Source organism: Cottoperca gobio, chromosome 10 (genome assembly GCF_900634415.1).
Source record: "Cottoperca gobio chromosome 10, fCotGob3.1, whole genome shotgun sequence".
NCBI lineage: Eukaryota > Metazoa > Chordata > Actinopteri > Perciformes > Bovichtidae > Cottoperca > Cottoperca gobio.
This window is the reverse complement of record NC_041364.1, coordinates 12637476-12662354: the sequence shown is the minus strand read 5'-3', so window position 1 is coordinate 12662354 and position 24879 is coordinate 12637476. Positions and strand designations below refer to the sequence as shown.

The following is a 24879-nucleotide window of genomic DNA, read 5'->3' as shown; positions in this document are numbered from 1 at the left end:
TATACAATATATATAATATGGCATATACATTGCTTAGCTAAAGCATATTATCAATGTAATGTTACCTTCCCTTATTTGAAGGTTTTTCATCTTCAATTAAAATTGTCAGGTTAAACTAGTTTGGTTCCATTTTTATAAACCCCATTTGTTAGTGTTGTTTAAAATAAGGATACTTTATTATTGCTGTTTCTTCTCAAGCAAAACTGTGTTCCTCAATGTATTCTACATGGCTTGTGTTTTCAAATTGTTGTCTTCGTGGCATTTTATAGCTTGTATATAATTTTTTTTAATACGTTGTATTTTATAATCAAGCCCCATTTAAACTTTTATTTGATAAAGATTTGCGTCCGGAAAAAACAGTTTGGAAACCATGCCCCCCTGCGGATACAAATAGCATTGCTATAAATAACAGCTGCTTGATGCGCTGCTGTGTTATGATAATGAGGAGCTCTCAATCAGAGCACGTGACTACATTTTTCCATAGCAATGCATACAATCTATTCTCTATATATTTTTTCTTGGATTATGAAAAATTGCATTTTCCACAGTCATAGCATTTCAATATTTTATTTGCATTGTCATCTCAAACTTTTACAATGAGATTTAGGTTGATATTTGCCTGTCAGTAGTGGAGTCACTGGAAAGTTTTCACTCTGTGTGTGAGCTGTGTGACAGAGCTGGTCCAGCCCTGTCTTCCAATGAGGGGGAAGGCCTCTGTGGCCTCTCCACGCCCATGTGGAGAGTGAGGCGGAGGAGACAGAGCAGAGAGTTTCAGCGGAGGCAGAAAAAACTTTGATTTTTGTCCCCTTTTTTTTCTTAAAAGACGGTCGAGATGATCACATCAAAACTTCCCATTGCTCTATTTTTAAAAAGGAAATGTTCACGGTTAAACCTGGCCGCCTCGTTTTAACATAACTATGGATACGTTACGGTAAAAGAAGAAGTTAAAAACTTTCCCATTCTCTGATCCTCGGAGCGCAGCACAATGGACTCCAGACAGAGGAAGCGCTCCGGAGGAGGGAGGCTGTGGAGGCTTTGCTTTTATCTGGCTTGCCTCTCATGTGCGTCCGCTCAGCTTAGCTATTCCGTGTCGGAGGAACTAAACCCGGGCTCTGTCGTTGGGAATATCGCTAAAGATTTGAGGCTTTCTGCTCAGGAGATTGTTCAGAGGAGGTTGCGGGTGGTCTCGGAATCCACAACGCAGTATTTCGAGGTAAAGCAGGCGACCGGCGATTTGGTTATCAAAGAAAAAATTGACAGGGAGCAGATGTGCGAGTTAAGTTCAGTATGTTCACTACACCTTCAAATACTCCTGGAGGATCCTTTAGACATTCATCGAGTCGTGGTGGACATTCTGGATGTGAATGACAATGCACCGCAGTTTTCTACCAGCAACATTTCTCTGGAGATATCAGAGGCGGCCGCTCCAGGCACAAGGTTCCGTTTGGAGAGTGCACACGACCCAGACGTGGGAACCAACTCGTTACGCACTTACCATCTCGCAGAAAATGACTTCTTTATTTTGAATGTGGAAACTAAAAGTGACGGCAGTAAGTTTCCAGAGCTAATGGTGGATAAACCTTTGGACAGGGAGACGCAGGCCTCGTTTCGCCTGTTGCTCGTTGCTGTAGATGGGGGTCAGCCGGAGAAATCTGGCTCAACACTTATGCTCATTACAATTCTGGATGTAAATGACAATGCACCCGTCTTTGACGAGCAGGTAAAGAAAGTTAGGCTATTAGAAAATGTTGCACGGGGCACTTTAGTTACGAAATTGAACGCAACTGATGCGGATTCGGGTAACAACGGAGAAATATCTTTCCTGTTTAGTAAATACACACCGGAACGCGTTATCAACCGTTTCAGTGTGGATTCTAAAAGCGGGGAGATCCGTGTGAAGGGTGATGTGGATTATGAGAAAGGCAGTGCATACCACATCACATGTGCAGGCCAGAGATGGTGGATCCCCCGCTATGGAGGGTTCCTGTAACGTCATAGTGGACATCATTGATGTGAATGACAACGCACCAGAGGTGACACTGACATCACTGACCAGTCCTATCAGAGAGGACTCGGCACCAGAGACTGTGATAGCACTCATAAGTGCTCGGGACCTGGACTCTGCTGTGAATGGGCAGGTTACATTAACTATCCAACCAGGTTTGCCATTTAAACTCAATTCAGCTTTTGGCATGCATTACAGCCTCACCACTGCTGGAAACCTGGACCGTGAGACTGTCCCAGAGTACACAGTGGTCATCAAGGCCACTGATGCAGGTTCCCCTCCCCTTTCATCACAAACCACCTTTGTGGTGAAGCTCTCTGATGTAAATGACAATGCCCCCACCTTCTCTCAGCCTTCATACTCTGTGGACATCCCAGAGAACAATGCTCACAGTGCTCTCATCGTGGCTGTTTCAGCCACCGACCCAGACCTTGGTGACAATGCTCGAATCTCCTACTCCATCCTTCCCAGCATGGTCCAGGGCTCACCTATATCTTCTTATGTCTACATTAACCCAGAGAGTGGCTCCATCCACAGCATGCGCTCTCTGGATCATGAACAGCTTAAAGCTTTCCGTATTGAGGTGCAGGCCCGGGATGCTGGGGTGCCCCCACGGACAGCAAACGTCACGGTGCATGTGTTTGTGGTGGATGTGAATGACAATGTGCCAGTGATTGTATACCCCTCCTACACAAAAGACAAAGGATTACAGTTTACTGTGCCCCCATCTGCCGGCCCAGGGCACCTCATAAATAAACTTGTAGGGGTGGATGCTGACAGTGGGCACAATGCATGGTTGTTTTACTCCATCGCCCCTGGACCAAATGCTGGCATGTTCCGTATTGGAGCACACACCGGTGAGCTCCGCACAGCCCGCAAGTGGGCAGAGGAGGATGAGGGCTCGACTTATGACATCGTGGTCATTATTCAGGACAACGGTGAGCCGCCAAAGTCCAGTTCTGTGAACCTTACAGTAACTGTGGATGAGAAGGGCACAGCCAACGATGCTCCAGCAAGCCCTCGCCACACACCCTTCTACCACCGCACTGGGATGTCAGACATCACTTTGTACCTCATCATCTCCCTAGCCTGTGTATCGGGTGTGTCTTTCATCACCTTTGCCGTCCTCATGGTACGCTGCCTTAGGCCCAGTGGCTCAGGGCTGGGAGACTCTGACTGCTGCTGCTACAGTCGCCACAGGCCCAGCCGCTACCATCAGAGGCCAAGCAAGGACCTGCATCTGCAGCTCAATAGTGATGGACCCATACGCTATATGGAGGTTGTGGGAGGCAGCCAGGACCCAAACACGCGCACCTACAGGCCCTGCTACTCCACCTTATCCAGTCGGAGTGACTTTGTATTTATGAAGACACCAATGCTGAGTCACAACAACACACTCAACATGACACTCAGCAGGAAGCACCTTATGAACTCAGCCAGTGAGGTGAGGGATTATGTCGGGGAGCAAGCACGGCATTGGTGGGATATGCCATTGTGGGATAAGACAGATACAGATATTTCATTATCTATAGACAGGTTTTAGAAATGCCTTAAGTATTTCAAGAAATGGCTTTTGATATTTTAATGGTTCAATATAACAATCGGGTTAAAACCATAGTGTTGCTTTAACTGTTCACAGTAGAGCGCTAACCTAGATTTCCTCTGTCACGTAGCTCTGCAGTATTTATCTGAAACCTCACTTGTTTTAGCAGGCGGATCCTTCTCTACATCGTGAAACAGCTCTTAGAGCTTTGTTGTCGTACTAGACAGGTTTGGGCAGAGTGAACAACATCTTAATATTTAATCTGACCTGAGGCTAGGAAATGTGGTTACTATATATAACTTCCAGTTACTAAACGGACAGAGGGGAACTGTTCTGTTTGGATTGAAAAAGATACAGATAAATAGAAAGAAGGTAGTTGGAGAAGAAATGTCAAAGGAAGCAGAAAGGGGGAAACATGAGTGCTCCTAACAGATGGAGAGGAGGAGACCTACAGATGAAAATATCCTGCAGTGTTGGCTGAGTGGAATGGCTCGGAGACAGAGAGGAACAGGATGACAGAGGGGGAGATGGGGGTGAAGGAGAGGAAAAGGGCAGAGGAAAGAAATAGTGAGCTGGGGGGAGTCAAAGAATAAAGCAGTAGCTGAAAAACAGGAATTCATGGGGTCAGTGACCTGACCCCTGACTTCCTGTTGTCCTCTGAACTTTTGGTGATTGGTTCCAGGACTGTTTTCGCTGTGCGAGTTCTGTGCAGACATTTCCATTTTCCATTATTAGATCCTTGGTCAGAAATGGGTGTGAAGCAAAGATAACCACATAATAATCATATGCGTAAAACACAGACAAGTCATTTAGGATTTTGATGCAAAGGAAGCACTGTCAGGGTTAGAAGATGGCTGACAGTGCTCTCACCAGGATGAGTCACTTAGGGGAAATTATTAGAGAAAGACTGTTAAGGTTTTCTTATCCATAACCCATTCCTCCTCATGGTTCATCCTCAGACATGTCCTGTTTAATGTAGAGTTTGATTGACGGTCATTTTTGTTGCTGTGGTGTTTTGGTGATAATTATTTTCTTCTCCACACAACAGGATGTTTATGCTTGTGTCTGTTTAATATCCATAAGATTCTCCTGTTTCTCATGAGTCTGTATTACATAGCCAGTCTCTGTGCTGAATTAGGATATCCCTGAGGTCAGCAGGGTACCATCTGTCCCCCTGTTCTAGTGACACGTGTGCAATGAGGAAAATAGAGGAAAAGAAATGGAGCGATAGACAAAGAGAAAGGAAGGATGGCTTTTTTACGCACGTGTGCCACAGTGACAGACGGCGCAGGCTATAATGGCTTTAGAGCTGCAGCCATCACTGTGGGTGTTTATGTGCTTGCGTGTGAGATTGTGTATACAAAGCATCAGGCACGAGGAGCTTCCAGTTGTGTGTAATTTTAGCTGGACCCTGGGGCCTTAGAGCCCAATTGTCAGTCACTTCCCACTGCCCTTCTTTGTATCCTCTATTCACTCGCAATGTGCTGTTTTTGCATATACGTGCTAACACTAAAGTTTGGTGAATAAATTGTAAGTGTATTTGTTTCCAATTGGCCTGCAAAATGTACATCATTTGCATTAAAAGAGAAATATTCCCATGATTAATGGAGCCTTCTAGGTCAGTGGACATAGGAACATGCAGTCAGGACTCTGACTCACCAAATGTTTGACTCCAGACACAAGTTGCCTCTCCACTTCCATCTTTGCCATCTATTCCCTTCTTTATACCAGCAAAATCCTGGATCTAAAGCAGGATCTTAATCTTCCCATGACCATGTGTTTTTCAGTCTTTGAGTCTGTGGGAGTTTATTAGGTTTGGCACGTGCACCGAGTTGGTCAGAGTGTTTTGTAAATATACTTTTTTTATGGATGGTGAAGCTGCACATGACATGCGACAATGTGGCTCATGTGGTTCAGAAAAACAATCCTCAAGGGTTAGGAGAGTTGAGTCATGACACTTGTTTAAGGGAGAGGCATATTTACGTCAAGCACCACACATTGTGCTTTTCTCTTGTCACAGTGGTCAGCTTTTGCCTTGTCCAGCATTTTAGTGGTTACACATCCTATTCTTCTATATATCTTAGACGTACTGGCGTATGTGCCAAAGGTTATATAGTCTGTTGTGTATGTGTGATAACGCTGAAGGTTATCAGAGCAACAAAACAGACACAACTTCCTGTTTTCAGACGAAGCACCAAGTTCAGTCCAGCCACAGTTCTTTTAACACCTAAACAAGTGTTTGTGTGTGTGTGTGTGTGTGTGTGTGTGTGTGTGTGTGTGTGTGTGTGTGTGTGTGTGTGTGTGTGTGTGTTTGTGTGATGAAACTGAAACTTCCACAAAGAGTACCAAATGGACCTGTATGTGTGATGGAAGTGTTTGCATGTATTGTATTTGTCACCCCTGTCAGAAGAAGAGGAAGGGATGAGATTACATTAGGTTTTTTTGTACACCTGGATAACCTGTGTATAATGGCAGAGCAGCAGTAAACCAGATGTTTCAGCTCACATCCACATGCTTTCAAACGTGCTGGATGAAGTCCAGATGTGCACATGTGATACCCACCCTGATGAATCCAGTGCTCACATAATCTCACATATTGAATATCCATCTCATCTCTTTAAATGATAGTAATGATAGCTCTTTGGTACAACCTAAAAATGTAAGGGAAGCAGTCTGACAGTGTTTAAAGCTTTCAGGCTTATATGAAAGTCTTTTTATTGGATGAGAATTCAGGCCCACAGAACTGTAACCCCGCCGTCTGTCTCCATTGGCCTAGTCTCCCTGAGTGACCTTCTCTCTTGATCTCCTGCCTTTTAAATTTAACTTGCAGTCTGAAAAAAGTCTTGTGCATTTTGAAAATCTTCATCTCATCAATCTTAAGTGATCAACTCACTTCAGTGATTATGTAACAACCAACATAAGCACTTTTAAAGATGCTCATATAATTAAAGATCCCTGTATGCCAATTAACCTGGATTGAGATTTATTTTCCCTGGAAGCTGTTGTCTAAACAATCTTTACCTAACAACGCAGCAACTCTTAACAGGTTGAGGGAAAGGAAGATGTCCCTTAGTTTGACTTTCTTCTTGAGCAGAAGATATGTTCATTCTTCTGGATAATACCTGTCTGCTTGTGATGTGTAGGTTGCCTTTAATGAAGCGTGCAGGATAACACCACCTTATAATAGCAACGTGGCCCAATATTCCAGCACATCGTCTATTACCCTTTGTACCCTTTATGCTGCATGTCTGCAGTGGGATTAGACCTGGGAAATGACAAGTGTGTGTCTGTGTGGTGAGTACGAGTCACACATCTGGAATGCTGGGCCTCTCTGTGGATGTTTGCCTTCACTCAGTTCTGATCTTTTCTCTCTCTCGACTCAGACTCGAATGCCCACGCACATCTTTGAGTCCTTTTTTAGACTATTTTCACTTCACTTAGCATGGATCATAGGTTTGTCCAATAATGGTATCAATAGATAACACTGATTGCTATACAACTCCTTCTCTTTATCATTCACACTCCCTCTCACCCTTTGCAGTGTCCTTCGTAGGTCCTTAGTAGACCAGACATTATGCCACAGTCTCTTCTTTCACTCCCCTTTTTGAAGTTGCTGTTGAGTTCTCTGTAATTCTCTTTTCACACTCACTTGTTTAGTCTGCATGGAGACTGAAAGGTATTCCCTATTTCACTTTTTTAATGGCCTGTATTTCCTTGACTCTTCTTCTCAACAAGACACCATTCACTGGAGAATTTGTTCCCTGTTTACCTGTATTCTAATAGATGTTCCTGTCATGACTGTTACCGTAGTGTAGGTATTTTCTCTTTCTGTTTTCTCTCCTGCTCTGTTGCTTCTTTCCATCATTCCCTCGGGTAGAACAGCTCTTTTAATAATGCAGCACATCATCCTGCTGGCCTCTCTCTCCGGGGAGCTCTTGTGTCGATTAGGCGGCAGAATCTGGAGTCAAGCCAAGGGTCTATTCACTGCATCACTGCACAACAAGAGAGCCTGAGAGAGAGGGGAAGAGCTAGAGAGATGGAAAAGACATGGTGGTATGGGCAGTGAGGTAGAGATGGAGTAGAGTGCAATGAGCTTGAAGACATTAATAGAGAGTAGCCGGGACACATAGAGAAGAGAGAGGCTTTTATCACTTCGGAGCCACCATCGTTGCCTTGTCTCCATGACGTTTTGGTATCAAAATAACAAGAGCTTTACCTTCCAAGGACTCTCTCTCTGCCCTCTGCATCTATTAACAAGATTCTTATATTGAGCCCTGTAGTTACTCAGTTAACAAGGAAGCTCCCTAATCTGTCCCTAAAATAAGTCTTGCGAGAGTGTCATAGTTTTTCTTTTGCCTGTATTTTTTCACCTATGATCTGTTAAATTCTGTATTTTAAATTTGTCTGTGTGGTCATCCCGTCAGAAACTCCCTTTCAGAAGTCCTTAGGACATCTTATGAGCTTTTTATACTATTAAATAGTTGATTCCTCTGTTATGTGATCCTGTAGTTCTCTTTTTGATAGTATATGCCTTTATTTGTTATCTTGCTTTGAGTCCTGTTTTATAAGCAGCACCCCAGTGTGTATGTGTGTGTGTTGTTTGTGCGTGTGTGTGTGTGTGTGTGTGTGTGTGTGTGTGTGTGTGTGTGTGTGTGTGTGTGTGTGTGTGTGTGTTCCCCTGCAGCATTTTATGCTCCACAGCTTTTGGAACAACATGGATGCCTGAGCATACAGATATGTGTTTCCATCTGTAACCCTTTGTTAAGCCTCACTGAAAAACAGAAAAAGGTTTTCTAAACACAGACAGACACACAGACACACACACACCCTCACACACAGATGTGTCGACCACAAAGCAACATCTTTTGAACCAAAAGTTACACCTCAAAAAACGTCCTGCTGCTGACACAATGAAACATAGGATTCATGTTGCAACTTCTGTTCTCTTCACAGCAAAAGCCCCCCAACAATGACTGGCGCTTCACTCAGGGACCAAGACCCGGACCTAGTGGGTGAGTAAACTGACACACACACACACACACACACACACACTGATAAAATGCCCAGTAAAGTCAAGGACATATTGTTGTGCCGCACAAGGCGAGCTTATCGTAAAGACGGAGGGAGTGATGAAGGATGAGAATTACAAAAAGGGGGGGATGGTAGTGAGAGCTGTAACCAGAAGAACTCGCTGCCTGCAGAGTGCTGATTGTAAAGTAATGATGACATCAAAGTCACAATGCAACCATCTGACTCTGTATTGTAATTACATTGCAGGGATGATTTTAATGCATGATCCTGCTCAGTGAATTCAGATTCTTGATTTACTCTCCAGAAAGAGCATCTCTGCCTGGTTTCCAGGCTGCTTTATAAAATGGCTGCCGCAGCTTCCACTCCCCCTCCCCCTCCTGTTCCTCTCCTCTCTGCGCTCTCTGAGCCTGTGCGCCATCACTCAGTACTACTGATGAGGGACGGTGACCAGAGCTAGTGGGGGGATGGGATAATGTATGTATCCTTCTTGCGCTCTCCTTATTTTCTGCCATCTGAGAGGTCATACTGACTTGCTTAAATGACAATAGGTGAAAAGTCTTTCTCTATTTCAGTTGGGTGTTTTAGTGAGCGTGTACTGTATGCTGATGGCTGATGATTGCTATTTGCCCATAATGTGTGGGCTAAAATGAACAGTTTTCACAACAATGATTGCACAACACATTCTATGAGTCAAGGCTTCTCCCTGAAACATAGCAGCTGGGCAAAACGCTCTGTTGAGCCAAGTCAGGAAAATGTTAGACACACACACAGACCCACACACACACACACACACACACACACACACACACACACACCACTGTTGTTATAGAACACAGCTGGGGTATGGCCACATTGGACCACTTTTTCATCTTAGTGGTGGAGAAAGAAACTTCCCATCTCTGGTATTTTAAATAGATATGACACACTCAACACACTTTCCACTCAGATCTAGAGCACAACATCTCAACACTTTCCTTTTTTCCTTACACTAACTCCAGCCCTCAGTCAAAAATTCAGTCAAATTAACAATGGTTCTTTCAGACTGTATAACTTGTTGTGTTTTTAGTCCCCACATGCCATACGGTACACACATACGATGGACGCCGAAGAGTGGGACAAGGTACTAATTTAGACGTAGACACTACATGTTCACTTTCTGTCCTTGGGAGCTGATCAGTGTTCGGTTTTTTGTCAAGTCATCGCTCTATGGAAGAGGTACCTGATCACAAATCAGCTGTTAAGGGCAGAAAGTGGCTGAAAATATTTTAGGTAGTGCACTGCAGTTGAGTGCTGTGCTGTGTGTAGATGTACCTAACCCATAGCTTCTGTTAGTCTCCCTAAAAGTTTGTTGGGGTTTGTTGATCGATGTGCATAGGCCACAATGCCTGCTGTGGCGTAGAAAGGATTGTGAAACTTTTGATTTTGCGTGCAGTGTTTTGTAGATTTGTTATGCCTTGTATGTATGCTATAAATATAGTCATTCTACTCTGAGAGCTCTTGTTTTCTCTCCTTCTTGAAGACTGGCCTACCATACAGTGTTGCCTTTGATGTATGTCTGTGATGGTTGTAGCTCAACACCACCACTTGTGGCTTTTTCATGTGATTTATCAACAACTAGAAAGAGACACAGCAGACAGCTGTTTCATGATTCCTTTAAAACGCTGGTTAGAGGTTAAAAAGTTCCTCAATGAAATAAATAGCACTGACCGCATGTACACCATGTGATTGGCTGAATGGGCCTAAATTAAGTTGATGTCCAGAAGAGCCATCCTTAGAGATAAAACATGTCATGTAAGGTTGCAGAGGAACCCGATAGTCCTGTCTGGCCAACCAAGGACATCCATCTGGATCACAGTTCACAATCTTGCCCACAGGAAGTGATAACCCTAACCACAGGAAGCGCTTAACACAACCACAGGATGTGATAAGTACAGAGAGATGATAATTTAGCTCAAATGAAGCATTCCCATTTATCTTAAGTGATGTGAAGAGGCACAAAATGGCTGCCCTGGTTTTACTAACCGTGCTCTAACCCAGCCTGTTTCTCATTGGCTGCCTGGCACAGAGCGTACATGTTTCTCTCCCTCAGTCTCTCTCTCTCTGGCGCCGAACTGAAAACCACTTGAGTTTTGGCAGTGAGATCTGGCAACCTGCTCTTAAACAAATCCCTGTTTTTATGTTAGAATTCCTTTTCACTTTTGCCCTTGTTGTGTCCTTTTACTTTCTCCTAATTCCCTGGAGCCGACCAATTTGTTGGTTTTAAATAGAAAAGAGTGTTCCTCTGTATCTCACATGTGTTTAACACCCCATCTATATACAGTCCTGTTTTCCTCATTCATTATTACAGCCTGTGTTTGTCAGAAAGTAGGAACTGAGACCTTCATGTGCCATTCACTGTCCTCTTTGGAGCTTTTCCTTTTACCCATGTCCCTGTGGGTTAATGATCCCTCTCTGAATGCACTCAGGTGGTTTGTTATTTCCAAAAACAGTCAAACAACCAATGTATTGAACACACAATTCAGGAGGTTGTGAGATTAGTTTTATTGTTTCTGCTGTAGAAGCAGCATCTATGACGGTTTTATAGGATCTTTTGTGACTTCCACTGATCTTCTAATGAAGTGAAGTGACATTTATTAGTTATGTTTTATGACATAGTGTGCCAGTAGCATGAAGGCAACGTACTGCAGTCTGGTGGCCAATTAGACCACCATCTAAAAATCCAAACATGGAGGTTAATTAGCAAGTTGTGAACAGGAACAGAGCCGCCATTAAATTGTGACCTAGTTGTCAGTTGTAGAGCTTGTGTTGGTGTGGGAATGGAAATAAGGTGAGGATAATATAGCGCAGGTCTGCCTTCTCCTTTGTTGCCCCCACATGCAAATTGCAGACTTTAAATAAACAAGCCTTTGAAGGTGAAGTTTGCCCAGATGGTATTGTTCAGTGAGCGCCACATGTTTGACTATGCAGACAGCTATTTCCTTTAAAAGGTGGGATCATTAAATATTTAATCGGATTTACTAGACGGCGCAGAGCCCGTGTTCATACTGGAGAGAGCGTGAACGCTGTACAATGTTTACTGTGTTTGAATGTGCAAACACGCTTGCTACTGTGTGCAGACAGACAGGAGTGTGTTTAAGAGTGTGTGTTTGTTTGAGACGCACCCTGTTTTGTCAACTAGATATTCTCCTTGTTATCCTTGCTGACTTCCCCTCAGGCTGTGTACTTCGCTATCAGCTGCTTTGCCTTTACATCATAAACCACAAGCTGTCAAACCAGTGAGCTAATCACACACACACACGTTGACGGACCAGCAGTTATTCACAGTTGTTCTTTCCTCATTTTCGCCACAGTGCAACTGGAGGACCCGAGGTTGCCATGGGAACTGGCCCCTGGCCCCAGCCCCCAACTGAGGCTGAGCAGCTCCAAGCGCTGATGGCTGCAGCTAACGGTGAGTCCTATACCTCCTCATCCTTTACCTCCTTTCCATTAATTTATCTTCTCTTTTCCAATTTATTTCCCTTCATAAGCTCAGTGAGGGTGCGTGGGCAGAGGTTGTTTATTTAGGTTCCAGTTTGGTTGGAGGACAAACAGCCAGCCTCGCTCTTTGATAAAGCTCTCCCAGTCCACATTGATGTTTCCATGTCGTGGTTGTGTGCTACTAATTATCCAGAGGATATTCAGACAGTGGACGTAACTACCTGCAGTCCCTCAGACAAACAGTACAGTCCATGTGTTGAATTCAACAACATGCCAGAGATGCATGTTTCCACTGTACACACTGATCACATGCACAGTGTTTTATCATAAGCAGAAGGCTATCGAGCTACATGGCTCATGAATTATTTAAGATTCCTAATAAATTACAGCATGTCCTCTTTCCACTGCCCTATTTCTATGTTCCTGCAGTGACTGTCTAACCAGCACTGATGGGACATGCACAGTGAATCATCGTTGGGCTTTGACTGTGGAATCCTTAGTTATAAAATGGAAAAATACACATACAATTGGCCTTGCCAGCAGGCTGAGCAACAAGGAATATTGTGACAGTCAAACACAAAATACACAGAAATTATGGAGAGACAAACTCGACATGATTTTCTGCCAAATAGTCTCAAGTCATTGTTTCCACTGTTATTTAAACCACTGACACATCACATCTCCCTCCCTCCACACACACACACACACACACACACACACACACACACACACACAATCACACCCTCCCCCCTCTTGGACACTGCACCGGACATGGTGTGGAATTTTTCCGTCGGAGTGAACAGAGAGACGGAGAGAGAAAAGGCTCTGTCTTGGGCTCAGTGCTAATCTGCATGTCAGCAAAATGAACAGTTAGTGCCATCGGGAAGGAAAGGTTGTCTCTCCTCTATACTTGCTGTCACTGCGTTGATAAGCACAACACAAGAGCAATACCGCAATCAATGACAAAGCACTGTGTGAGAGCAGAAAGATTATTTAATTGTGTTTTCAGTTACTTCTTTGGCTCTTAAGAAGCCAGTGAACATGACAGTTTCCGTGTGCATATGTGTGTTTATATAGGCTGAGAGGAGCTACAGGATGGGGGAGGGAGCGTTTGTGTCTCTGGCTCTGCAATGCAGGGGCTGTGGGAGAATTATGAGCTGAGCAGCTACGTCATGCGCACACACATTCAGGGCATGCGTCATAGAAACACAGAGGAGGATGCTGAGGAGATGTTTCCTCATCTCTGTTAAGAAACAAAACATCTGCACAAAATCAATCATTGTGTAACACCTCTTCTGCCCCTTTATGTTTTGCCTGAGCAGTGGGATATGTTTAAATCAAATGTAATGTTCACACAGAATCTCCTTATCTCATAGTTTAATCTCCTTTTTATGACCTATTTCATTTCCATTCTTTGAAAATAACACTGTCACACTAAAACTTTCTAATTCTTGTTGTCTAACAAATTTCATCCCTCTCTCCTCTCCCTCCTCACCCCTTATTCCCCCACTCTGTCTCTCTTCCCCCCAGAAGTGAGCGAGGCTACGGCCACCCTGGGACCCGGCACCATGGGCCTGAGCACCCGCTACAGCCCCCAGTTCACCCTGCAGCACGTGCCCGACTATCGCCAGAACGTCTACATCCCCGGTAGCACGGCCACCCTCACCTCCAACCCCCAGCAGCAGCAGCAGCAGCAGCAACAGCAGCAGCAGCAGCAGCAGCAGGCCACGGCCCAGCAGGCCACCCAGCAGGCGCTGCCCCCGCCTCAGATCTTGGCCCAGCCCGAGCCCCCCAAGGCCGCCCAGACCCCCGCCTCCAAGAAGAAGTCCACCAAGAAGGAGAAGAAGTAGAGTTGGACGAAGAGAGGTAGAGGAATGATGAACCCGGCCTGATCTAATGAGAAATTCAACCCCCCATACCCCACCCATTAGGTATCTTACTGCTCTGCTGTCACTCATGTTAGCCACGGTCTAAATACTGACAGCAAATCACTTTTGACCACATGGACGTTGGATGGATGTTGATGGTTCTTTGGAAGTGTCTTGATTGTGCTGAAGGCTGTTATTGGTGTTGATTACCCGTGCTGTGTAAAGGTCTAGTATTGCTCACATAATCTTCGTCGGTAGATAATTTTGGCAGGGTATGGGGGGTTATTGTGATTTTTTCTTTTTGTTTCTTTTTGGCAAATGAACTTGGACAAAGAAATTCAGTGTACGGAACCTTGCTGGGATGACAAGGGTATACGCAGTGATGTGTTCAGAGATGAAATCTTAATGTCTTTCATGTTGGATTTATTGTGCTCTTTCCCTCGGTGGAAAGTCAGCTATTGTAAAGTACGCTAGTTGCCATCCATTAGATTCCTATATAGGATCAGCCTTGCAGGATCTTAAAGCATAAGTCCTGCGGATATAAGGCTGTTGTTTGACAGGTATTACAAACTCTTCTGCATGCTCTTTAAGGTTCAAAACACATATACTAGTTTAGAGTTGCAAACTATGCATTTGAAAAGCAAAGAGGAGGTCATCCACAATCTTCTATCCTCCCTCCAATCGCAGGTCAATATAATGCATATGTAGTATTTACTTGACGCAAAATGAAAATTACTTTTGTTATCATAGTTTAAAAAAAAGAAAAGGTTTTAATCTCCTAATATTTTTATGACCTGAGCATGCACCCAGAGGAAGGGCAGGCAGAGGGTGGGGGGGGGTGGGGTCATGGTGTTGTGTCATGGAGTCACCAGCCATGCTGTCCATGCAGGTGGTATAGCAGCAGGGACTGGGGACACCTCCAGATGGGCACAAACATGTCCTGCTGCCCTGCACCCTCTACCCTCCTCTCCTCACTCACTACCCCATGTTGAGAGCCAAACAAAGAGAAATGCACTGTTCGTAATTTGAAGATGAGTTGATGTAGGGGTAGTAATCACTTCTGTCTTTAGGGAAACGCATAGATTTTCATAGAAATTCTTAGGAGTCCCGGGACACTTTGCAGGCCTCTAGGGCCTCAACGGAGTATTCACCCCTCACAATCCTGAAGTGTTGAAGAAGCTTCTCGGTGTGACACAGTAACATGTTGTTGTTTTCTTTGGGAGATAATGATTCCATAGCATAGAGGAATTGTTTGTTTAAGATATGAAGTCTTTACTTTGCCATCCATCTTGTCTGTCAGGCCTCTGGCCAGTAACAACTGCATGAGAAAAGGCAGCTTGCAGGCTGGGTCAGTGGGAGTGGAGGGGGGTGTTGTGAGGGGTACACAGACTGAGGTGGCACCATTACATGGACCAGGGGAGTGGGAAACAACCTGGGCTCTACCCACTGAATGTACAGAGGAACCACTGTTGACCTGCCCTCCCCTTAAACTTTCTCTAATGCACTGACCCAGGTAGAGGTCAACAGAGCCCAGCACAGCTGTCCCTGTTGGTGAGGAGATACCACTCGAGAGCCCTTTGAAATACCCCTCCTCCGTTTAAATCACTGGGAAACCTTAGCCTCTCTACCACTCATCTCTCTCCTCCACTCCCTCGTCCCGTGAGGCTCTTCCCCACTGTAAATAAACACAAGTCCTGTCGATGGTATGAGCCAGTTGTTTGTATAGTAGGGACCACATCCAACACTTTCAAAATAAAAGTCCCTCTCCACAAGGCGTGGCTTACTACTGGAATGTGTTGCATTTTGTTTTTCAAGAAAAATAAGAAAACCACCGTAAAAAAATAAAATAAGAATCAATAATGAATAAAAATCTGAGATGTTCAACAGTTTGTGTTGCAATGTAGTAACTAAGCACCATGGAAGCCAACTAACTCTTCAGTGTAAATAAATGAATTAAAGACGACTTTAGATAAGTAAACAAAGTGACACACGTAGACTAGTTAACTTGTGATATGTGTTGCGCATATTTTTGTGTTCATTTTCTCTCTACTATCTTTTATCACCCTGTAAAGAAACAAAACAAAAAAAAAATATGGAAATGTTTCTATCCTTCTGTAACCTCTTAATGTTCTTTTGCGGTGATTTTATCTTGTGCATTTGTGAAAGAATGCCTCTCATTCTCTTTCTGTCCATATGAACAAACGATTATAAATATTATATATGTGTAAGTCCGTCCGCTGCTGAATTAATACTACTCTATCCTGCTGTATTATCTTTCTTATCAAATGCTTAGCCCCCACGCTATACCCCTGTGTTACTCTTATTTTTATGCTAATATTTATATTTCTGTTTTATTTTCTCTTGAACACTGACATTTCAAATAAAACGATTCTGAAATCATTTAAAAAATATGTGTGTGTTTGTTTTATGCTTCTATGTGTAATACAGGCAACAGTTTGTGTGAGTTAACTTTCTTTACGTTGCTAATACATGACTCACCTGTGAAGAGCATTAAATGCTGTTGGATGCAGTGTGCTGTGCATTAAAACTCTTTCTTTGGGCTTTTTGTCTGTGTGACCCACATCCAGCAGGACTGCAGCCCTCCCAATGTTTCCCAGGAAGCTTTGCTCTAACCCTGGTCCATTTCAGGTGTTTATTTGTGGCTGTGTAGCAGAAAAAAAGACAAAATGAGGCCACCAAATATTATTACCAGTTAAATTAACATAAACTTGGCACCCCCATTTTAACCGCTGTTCCCTCAGCCCATGATAAAAGAGAGTAATTAATTAGGACACTTTACTGCTGTGCTATCCATCAAAATACTAGATTATGAGTCTAATTAAGTTGTACAACATCATTGTATTGACTGAATTACCATTGTAAAAGTCACTACAGGACGAAAAAGCTTATTATAGCTGTATAATGTGGTGTTTTTATATCATCTTTCATTGAGGTGATAAAACCTAGTTGTATAGATGACACCTGAAAGATGTCTCCCTCACTGTTGTCCTCATAGATTGATGATTAATACAATTCAGACAACACAAAATAGCACCTGACCTTATATTGCGTGATGTCTGTAACAAACTGTCAAAGTAAAAGCATTCATACGGCTCATTCCTCCTTTAGCTCATCATACTAGAGCCGCATGTTCTTTAGCTTTCCTCTCACAGATCCTGGGGCCACTGCAGGGAACATGGAAGCCTGCTACAGCTCTTTGTGCCTTTCACAAGGTCTTACACAATAACGTGGTCGCTATAAATAGCCCGTGGGACGTCACTACGCAAAACAAAAGGAGCCAGCTTTAACTCACTGCTGCAGATGTTGGGGGATGGAAGGAGGGAGGGGCTGAGGAGCTGGAGGGATGGAGATGATGCGAGTGTTCAGGAATCAGGCGTCAAGCTAATATCAAGCTAATGCTACGTATGCAAGAATACCTGAAACTTATCTTTTCATTCATTAAAATAATCCCCTTCTGCTAGTTAACAAACACAAATATTTATTTTTTATTTCTTATCATTTTTTTCAATTTAAGATGTTCTGTTTTAGCTTGCGTGACAGTCAAGAACATATTCTAATGTTTTTTATGAATTTTTAATTGTTGAAGACTACTATGAGGTCTTACTATACTATGTATTTTTATGATATATGTTTTTAATGAAATACCATAACTTTTCTATGACTATACTAAGACATGTTTTATTATGATTGTCTATGATATACTATACTGTCTTTTTATGGCAAATTATACTATGATTTTAATTTTCTTACAATTTCATGGCCTACTATACTATGACATTTTTACACCCTAGTGTAATTACTATTTATTACTATACGAAATACTACGAAATGTTTATGATATACTTTATGATATAACAAGATATAATTTTACTCTTTCTTTAAAATACTATATTACAACTTTTTTAGGACAAATTATACCATCATTTATTTAAGACTTCTTTCATGACATACTTTAATATGACTATTTCTTTACAAAATAATATACAAAGACTTTTTTATAAAAATACTATTCTATGACTTTCTGTGACTTTTCATGGCATACTATACTATATCATTTATTATGTCATTTTATTTTTGACATACTATACTATGACATATTTATGACATTTTATGGCACAATATACCATGACATAATTTATTTACTTTTTTTAAATTAATAAATATTATAATATGTTTTTTTTATGGCATAATATATGATGACATTTTGTATGACTTTTTTAAAGGAAATACCATAACCTTTTTATGACTATACTATGACATATTTTATTACTTTTGCTCATGACATACTGTACAATGTCCATTTTTTTCGTTCACTCGCTAAAATGGCCGACTCCTCTCGCCCTTCTCTCATTGTGTTATGTGGTTGCCACAGCAACTGTCAGCCCCTGCCGCTGGATGTTTTTCTCTGTTCTCCACCTCTTCATTACAGATCTATGCAGTGGCCCTCATTGGCTCAGCTCGGGGCCTGGCTGAGCTGAATGACCTGCAGGAAGACAAACATATTCAGCCATTAGTCAAATCTGGCGACTCTGAGAGAGACATATGCAGGAAACATGGCAGAGCCGGCACAGAATATCCCACACACAGACACAAGTGGATGAGTCAGAAGTAATAACGTTCTGTGGGTTTGTCCCAGTTTGATTCACTGGAGATATGCACAGTATGAGCTTCCATTTGAAGGTAACAACCAAAGGAAATTGTACACATGGGCACAATATGCTTATAATGTTGGGCTTTACAATAGCTTAAGAGTTACTTTGTCAGCTGATGTTTATCATCCTGTGACTCACAGAAACTCCTGCTGTCCTCACTGTCCCCATGTGTCACCAATTTCCTGGAGGGGAGACCCAGGAGAATGGCGAGATTGTTCTTTTATTGCCCCCTTCACGCCCCCCACCCTATCTCGCCTAATTAAGCACATTCCTACTGATTATACACACACTCACACACACACAGATATACACAGTCGAGTGACACACACAGTCACCAAACTTAAAAACCAGCGATGTACAACAGGGTTGTCCAAAGACGAGAAGCAGTGGCAGACTGGGACTTGACAATGGACTGCCTGTGAGCGATAATAACATTAGTCAGACAGCCTGGACATGAGAGCGCATTAAAGGCATCGTCACATCTTGACTGTGACACATGTACATGTAAACATCAACTGACTCAATGACTGACCACAGTGTGCAAGAGTGCCGTACACTGTGGTCAGTCATTGAGTCGGTAAAGAAGTCAAACACACAAATAAAAGCTAATTTCTTGAATAGGCTCGTAAATGTTTTCTACTTGGTCTAGATTCTCATCAATATTGGAGCAGAAAATAGAGCAGACCTCACAGTGTGTGTGAGCTGCAGTACCAGCGAGAGGAAACAGGGATCTATGATCCATGTAAGGAGAGAGCAGGATGTGACGTAACAGCTGCTAGTGGCGGGACAGGAAGTGAGTTTTGGCGCCTCTTCTACTCTTTTTCCCCCTCCCTCAGTAGTCCAGCAAAAGGAAGGAACTCTGCCCCTCATCCTCCCCCTCTGACTTCCTCTCTTCTTCCTTCCCTGCCCCCCTCCTTCCTCCCAAACCTGCAGCTGTCTCTGCATCGTGTTGGGTCACCACATGTTGGAGGACAGAGCTCTGCTCTGTGGATACGCACACTAGAAACACAGCAGGGATAAATACCAGCTTAAACTGGACTTTGCGGGGAATCACCCTGCTATGAAATGTATATATTTACAGCACAGGGCCTAAAGCCAAATGACACACTTAGTAGAGATTACATCTGAAGGTTTCAGACACCCAGAAACAGACAACAGTGGGTTAATTCTCATGCAGTGCAGAGACAGAGAGAAAGAGACTGGATTGATGTCACTTATAAAACATTGACAGAACGAGAAAGAAATTGGGATCTTTTTCTCTCTTAGCACAGCTCCAAAAATACACCGTGGCTGTCCTGTATAAAGTCACATTCCATACATGCATTGTCTTAATCATCCTCTCTATACTTTGCTAAACACACTTTATTTAACACATTTCTTACATAATTTCCAAAAAGCCTATTTTCATTTATTATTCCAGCTGAGAGGAATGTGCCCACCAGGCAGACTAAACAGGGAGTTCAGTGGACTTTGGCTGAAAGAGGAGGAGGAGGAGGCCATTGAGCAGGAGCATTGGAGCACGGGAGCCTGGACGTTGCTGAGGCTAACAGTATCCTGATTTAAAGAGACACAGTAATGTGCTGGCTGCTGGCTCGACTAAATCACAGAGATGGAGCTGTAGCAATGTGGAAGAACAAAACAATGCTCCCTTTGAAAGCAGCAAACCCTTTTTTCTCTTCTTCTGAAAAGCCCCCTCTCTACTCTCTCTCTCTCCTCATCACTGCCAAGAGCTTTCGCGCCTGTTTTCTCAGCTGGGAGGATGGAAATCAGACAGGGGGGAGACGGGGAGACAGGAATGAAGGGGACTGAGGGATAGTGAGGGTGGCGGAGCAGCAGGGTTAATTGTCACATTATGACTTGCTTCAGTAAGGTTGGGGAGAGAGAAGATGAGAAGGAGAAGTATCCTAATGTTTGTGACAGCTGTCATTTTGCCAGGTTACAAGTCAAGGGTGCTCAGTGAAGCATGTGATCTGCTCACAGGTAGCGGGCAGAAAACACAAAATGAAGAGCAATCTACTGGACTGAAATTTGGTTTCCATTCACTCGATGGAACAATGTGTGTGTTTTGAGGAGATCAAAAGCTTCCATCTGGTGCAATGTGGTTCGAGGGCATCTCCTGCCCCCACCCTGCTTCTACACTGTCTCCAACACACACATGCACACACACACAATCCCTCTTTACAAGCCGTGCACCCCATAAGCACCCCCTCCCCCCATGCAGCACTCACACATATGCAGCTACTGCACCCCCAGCACAGACAGCACAGAGTGTCTAATCCATTTCCTCCACCACTGTGGTTGTCATGGAAACGCAAAATTCCCCATCTGAGTGACGAGAGAAGGAGGGAGCGAGGAGGAGAGCAGAGAATTGGATATGTGAGGAGAAGCCACTAAGCGTTCTTACTTAACACCTGTTTCTCCAACACTTCTACTATAGAAGTGTGTGTGTGTGTGTGTGTGTGAGTGTGTCACCACTGCATTTAATGCATGCTTTGCTGCATACATAACATTTTGTACATGACAAGACATTAGCTGGGGAAGTAAGTATGCACTTTGTGTGTGTGTGTGTGTGTGTGTGTGTGTGTGTTTGTGCGTGTGTGTGTGTGTGTGTGTGTGTGTGTGTTCTCAGAGGTTGGACACGCTGTGAATGTGCAGCGCCTCAGACATACAGACTCTGACACAGAGGCATGTCGACAACTCAGCGCCATGGCGACAGGTGTTGCCGCGGAAATGGTGCAGCTGCTGCATGGATATTTCAGGCTAATAAGCTTCACCATCAAGCTTCTCTACGCTCTCTCCCCTCCCCTCCCCTCCGCTCCGCTCTCCGAACCAACACACCCCTGCTTGATTCTGGAGGCTGGAATGTTAACTCTGAGCCGAGTCAATCTTAACCATACAACTGTGTTTATACTGTGTTGTTACATATTCAGCTGATTGTTTGATCAAAGGAACCATTTGTAGTTGAGATAATGAAGATTTTCTAAAAAAGATATTAATCATTTGAAAAGTCTTCAGTCACTTTGATAAAGACACTCCCTACCAGCACCTCCAAAGCTCACGAGTTTACATGTTACACGTTGTTTGTTTAATTGTTAACAGAAACTGTCACAGGGAGTTTCGTGCTGTAGCAATATCTTGGAGAACAGTAGTTGGATGCAGCTCCATTCTTCATGCACAGACATTAAAGTGATATCAATCTTCTCATCTAACTCTCGGAAAGAAGCAAAGAACCATATTCACATTCACCTGAAACCAATGAGAAGAGAACAGACAAAAGACAACTACAGAACTATCTTGTGTGACATGAACAGTATTGTGCTACTTTGGGCAGAACATACCGTATGTTCATGTCAGACCCCCCAGCTCCTGGTAAGAAAATTGCCTTTTAATGTAAAAGCAAGCACACATCCATAATTTCTTTGAAGCTGCTAGGTAACAAAAACCTGCGCAAAAAGATGAAGAAAGACCAGCACACTGCTATCTCATTCTTCTTTAGTTATCGTGCACGGTTATGGCAATGTGAGAACGACCATTTGTGCTGTGGTCAAAACGTTTCTATGTTCACATGGAGTTAAAGCAGAACTGGGAACAAGATAGCTCTGTGCCAGTATGTTTGCCCTATAATATCAAACAATGTAGCTATGTGCTGTATTACTAGAAACTCCACAGATGTCTGGAATGAACAGAAAAAGACAGGATCCAGACGGAACAACTGGAGATTATATGAGAAAGTTGCATATTTGTGAAACACCAGGGAATAACAAAATGGACCTAAACACATCTGAACTCAACAAGAAGGGGGGGGGGGGGGCTATGGGAATATTTTAAGAGCCATATCTCATATTGTGACAGTAGTCTGAATGTCAGCAGTGTTGGTGGGATACGATGGACGCCGCTGCACGCCAGGACCTCTGGGACAGGTGTTAAACCCATCAGCGGTGGAGGGCGCTCACAAAGCTGGGAATTTACTCTTGGACCAAGTGAAAATACTCAAACACGAGACATACCAGAGGTTTAGCCTGATCATTATAACAGCAAAAAGATGCAGAAGGAAGGATACACACATTCCTTCTGCAGGAGGCCCGTTCTAGCATCTATTATATCAATAAAAAACATGTATCGTAGGAGTGCAAGACAATCCACAAGAAGCCTTACGACACAGAGCTGTAAGCCAGTGACGATACAAACATGAGACATATCTGTTCTAGTTTCTGTGCTTTTTTGACGCAGTGCAGTCAGACAGTGCACAATTAAACTTCCCAAGTCAATTCACAGTCTCATTTGGAAATCTGCATGAATCATGACTATCTTGTTTGCATGAGTGTGTGTATGAGTGTGTGAGTGTGTGTATCAGAAAGCAGAAGAAACAACCCTCCAAGAGGATTCATTAGAGAATACTGCAGGACGTTCTGAGAAATGAGGCAAGAGAGAGGAAAAACAAGCTCCAGTGCCCTAATTCACTGCTCTCATAGCACATCAGCCGCCCTCCCTCCATCTACCTCTTTGTTCTTACCCTCCCTTCATCTACCGGTACTCTGCAATATCTGTCAGCACAAAACAAAAACTAATTTAAGTGGTCAAAAATCCTTTCCTTTCTTCCATTCCTTTCTATTATTGTCCCTACATACATCTCCTCATCTCTCTTTTGTTAACCCAGATAGCCAGACACTCTCTGCCCTAGATAAAATGGAGGTCTGTCTCCTTTTGTGACCCCGCCTTTCCTTCATCCATCCATCCATCACTTCCCTCCTCTCCCCCTTCAGTGACCTCTCCGTACTTTGAATCTAAGGTGGCGGCGGAGGTACAGAGAGCAGTTTGTGTCATTCGTCTGTCCATAAAGCTCAAATATTCATGTGCCCGCTCCGTGCCGAGCAACAACAGATGATGTCGGCCAGCAACAGACTCCCAGTTTCCATGGCAACCTCCACCATCCGTTCCTCCCCTCCCCTCCCCTCACCTCTCTGACTCAGTCTGGTGGTAGAGAGCGATGGTGGCGGCGTGATTACCTCCCGGGTAACATGTAGCAACGGGAGGAGACATGTTAGAATCACAGGGAGAAGATCACTAGTAGATGAGACACTTAAAGAGGGAGGGGAGAAGAAACAAATAATGAAGGTTGATTAGAGAAGCAGAAGACAAAAGGAACAAAAGAAAGGAGGTTTGGTTGATTTAGATTAAAAGACAAACATCTCTCAACAGGGGAGGACACCAAGACGGGTGACGGGTGTCCCCGTCCTCCGGCCCTTCCTGCCAGCTCATGCCTCTCCTGGTCTCCTCGTCTGTGTCCCCCCCCAACACACACACATAAAGAAGCAGCCCGGCATAGGGACTGTAAGCTGCTTACTATAATACAGCTTCACAATGCCTCTTAATACTCCTCTTTTACCCCCCACCCACACAGCCTGTCTGTGAAATGGATTGTAATGCAGTGCACTGCCCCCTGTCCCCATGTACTTCTTTACAGTGGGATGTAGCTTTTCTGAACAGGAAGTCACAGCACTTTACTCTTCCCTTCTGCAGAATTATGGCTCTGGAATAGATTTGAATGCAGCCCTTGACCCATCTGTCCTTTACGTTATCAGTATAGAGCAGTGACTCATTCTGCCTGCACGATCCAGCTGTAACTGTCCGCCAATCTGAGTCCAGTCGTTGTTTACAGGCCTGATTTTATCTTCTCATAGCCTCGGCTGCAATCCCTATTTTATGGCTGACTGAGTAACATCCATTGTGTAATTGCCCCGTGTTTAAGATGCACTGCTTTTTCAGATGCAGCTGTAGCGTGTTCACATCTGTGCTTCCTTTGTCTATCCGGTCATCTCCACCTCTGCATTTGTCTTTGTTTAAATTCCCTCTCCTTCCTCTGGTAATGCCACCTCAGCTTCAATTTTAAAAGGTTAAAAAGAGGAGGAGAAAAAGGCTCGATGCTTGAAGAGAAAATAAATTAAGCCAAGCAGGTTGAGAGAAAGAGCAAGCAGTAGAGAAGAGACGGCGAGGACATGAAAGAGAGAAGGGGGTGCATAGAGAAGTGTCTTTGAAAAAGAGAAGAAAGAGGAAAAGATGAGAGAAGAGAAAGAGACATGAGAGAAGAAACAGCGTGAGTTAGAGCAGACAGAGAGGTGAGGAAAGCAGACGAGACAGGCAGAGACGAGCAACAAAAAAACAAAAAAAAACAAGGAAAGTCGGGTATAAGTGCTGATTTTTGCCAGCAGCAGGTAAGTGTAACCATGGTTACCAGGCAAAGGAGTGATGTCATAGCTTCTAATAGGGGCTTGGCATGCTGGG

The 24879-nt window shown here is 43.6% G+C and overlaps 1 pseudogene; it reads left to right on the top strand.

The window, feature by feature from the left end:
• Positions 1-725: 725 nt before the first annotated feature.
• Positions 726-16324, top strand: LOC115014751 (protocadherin gamma-C5-like; annotated as a pseudogene).
• The last annotated feature ends 8555 nt before the right edge of the window (positions 16325-24879 follow it).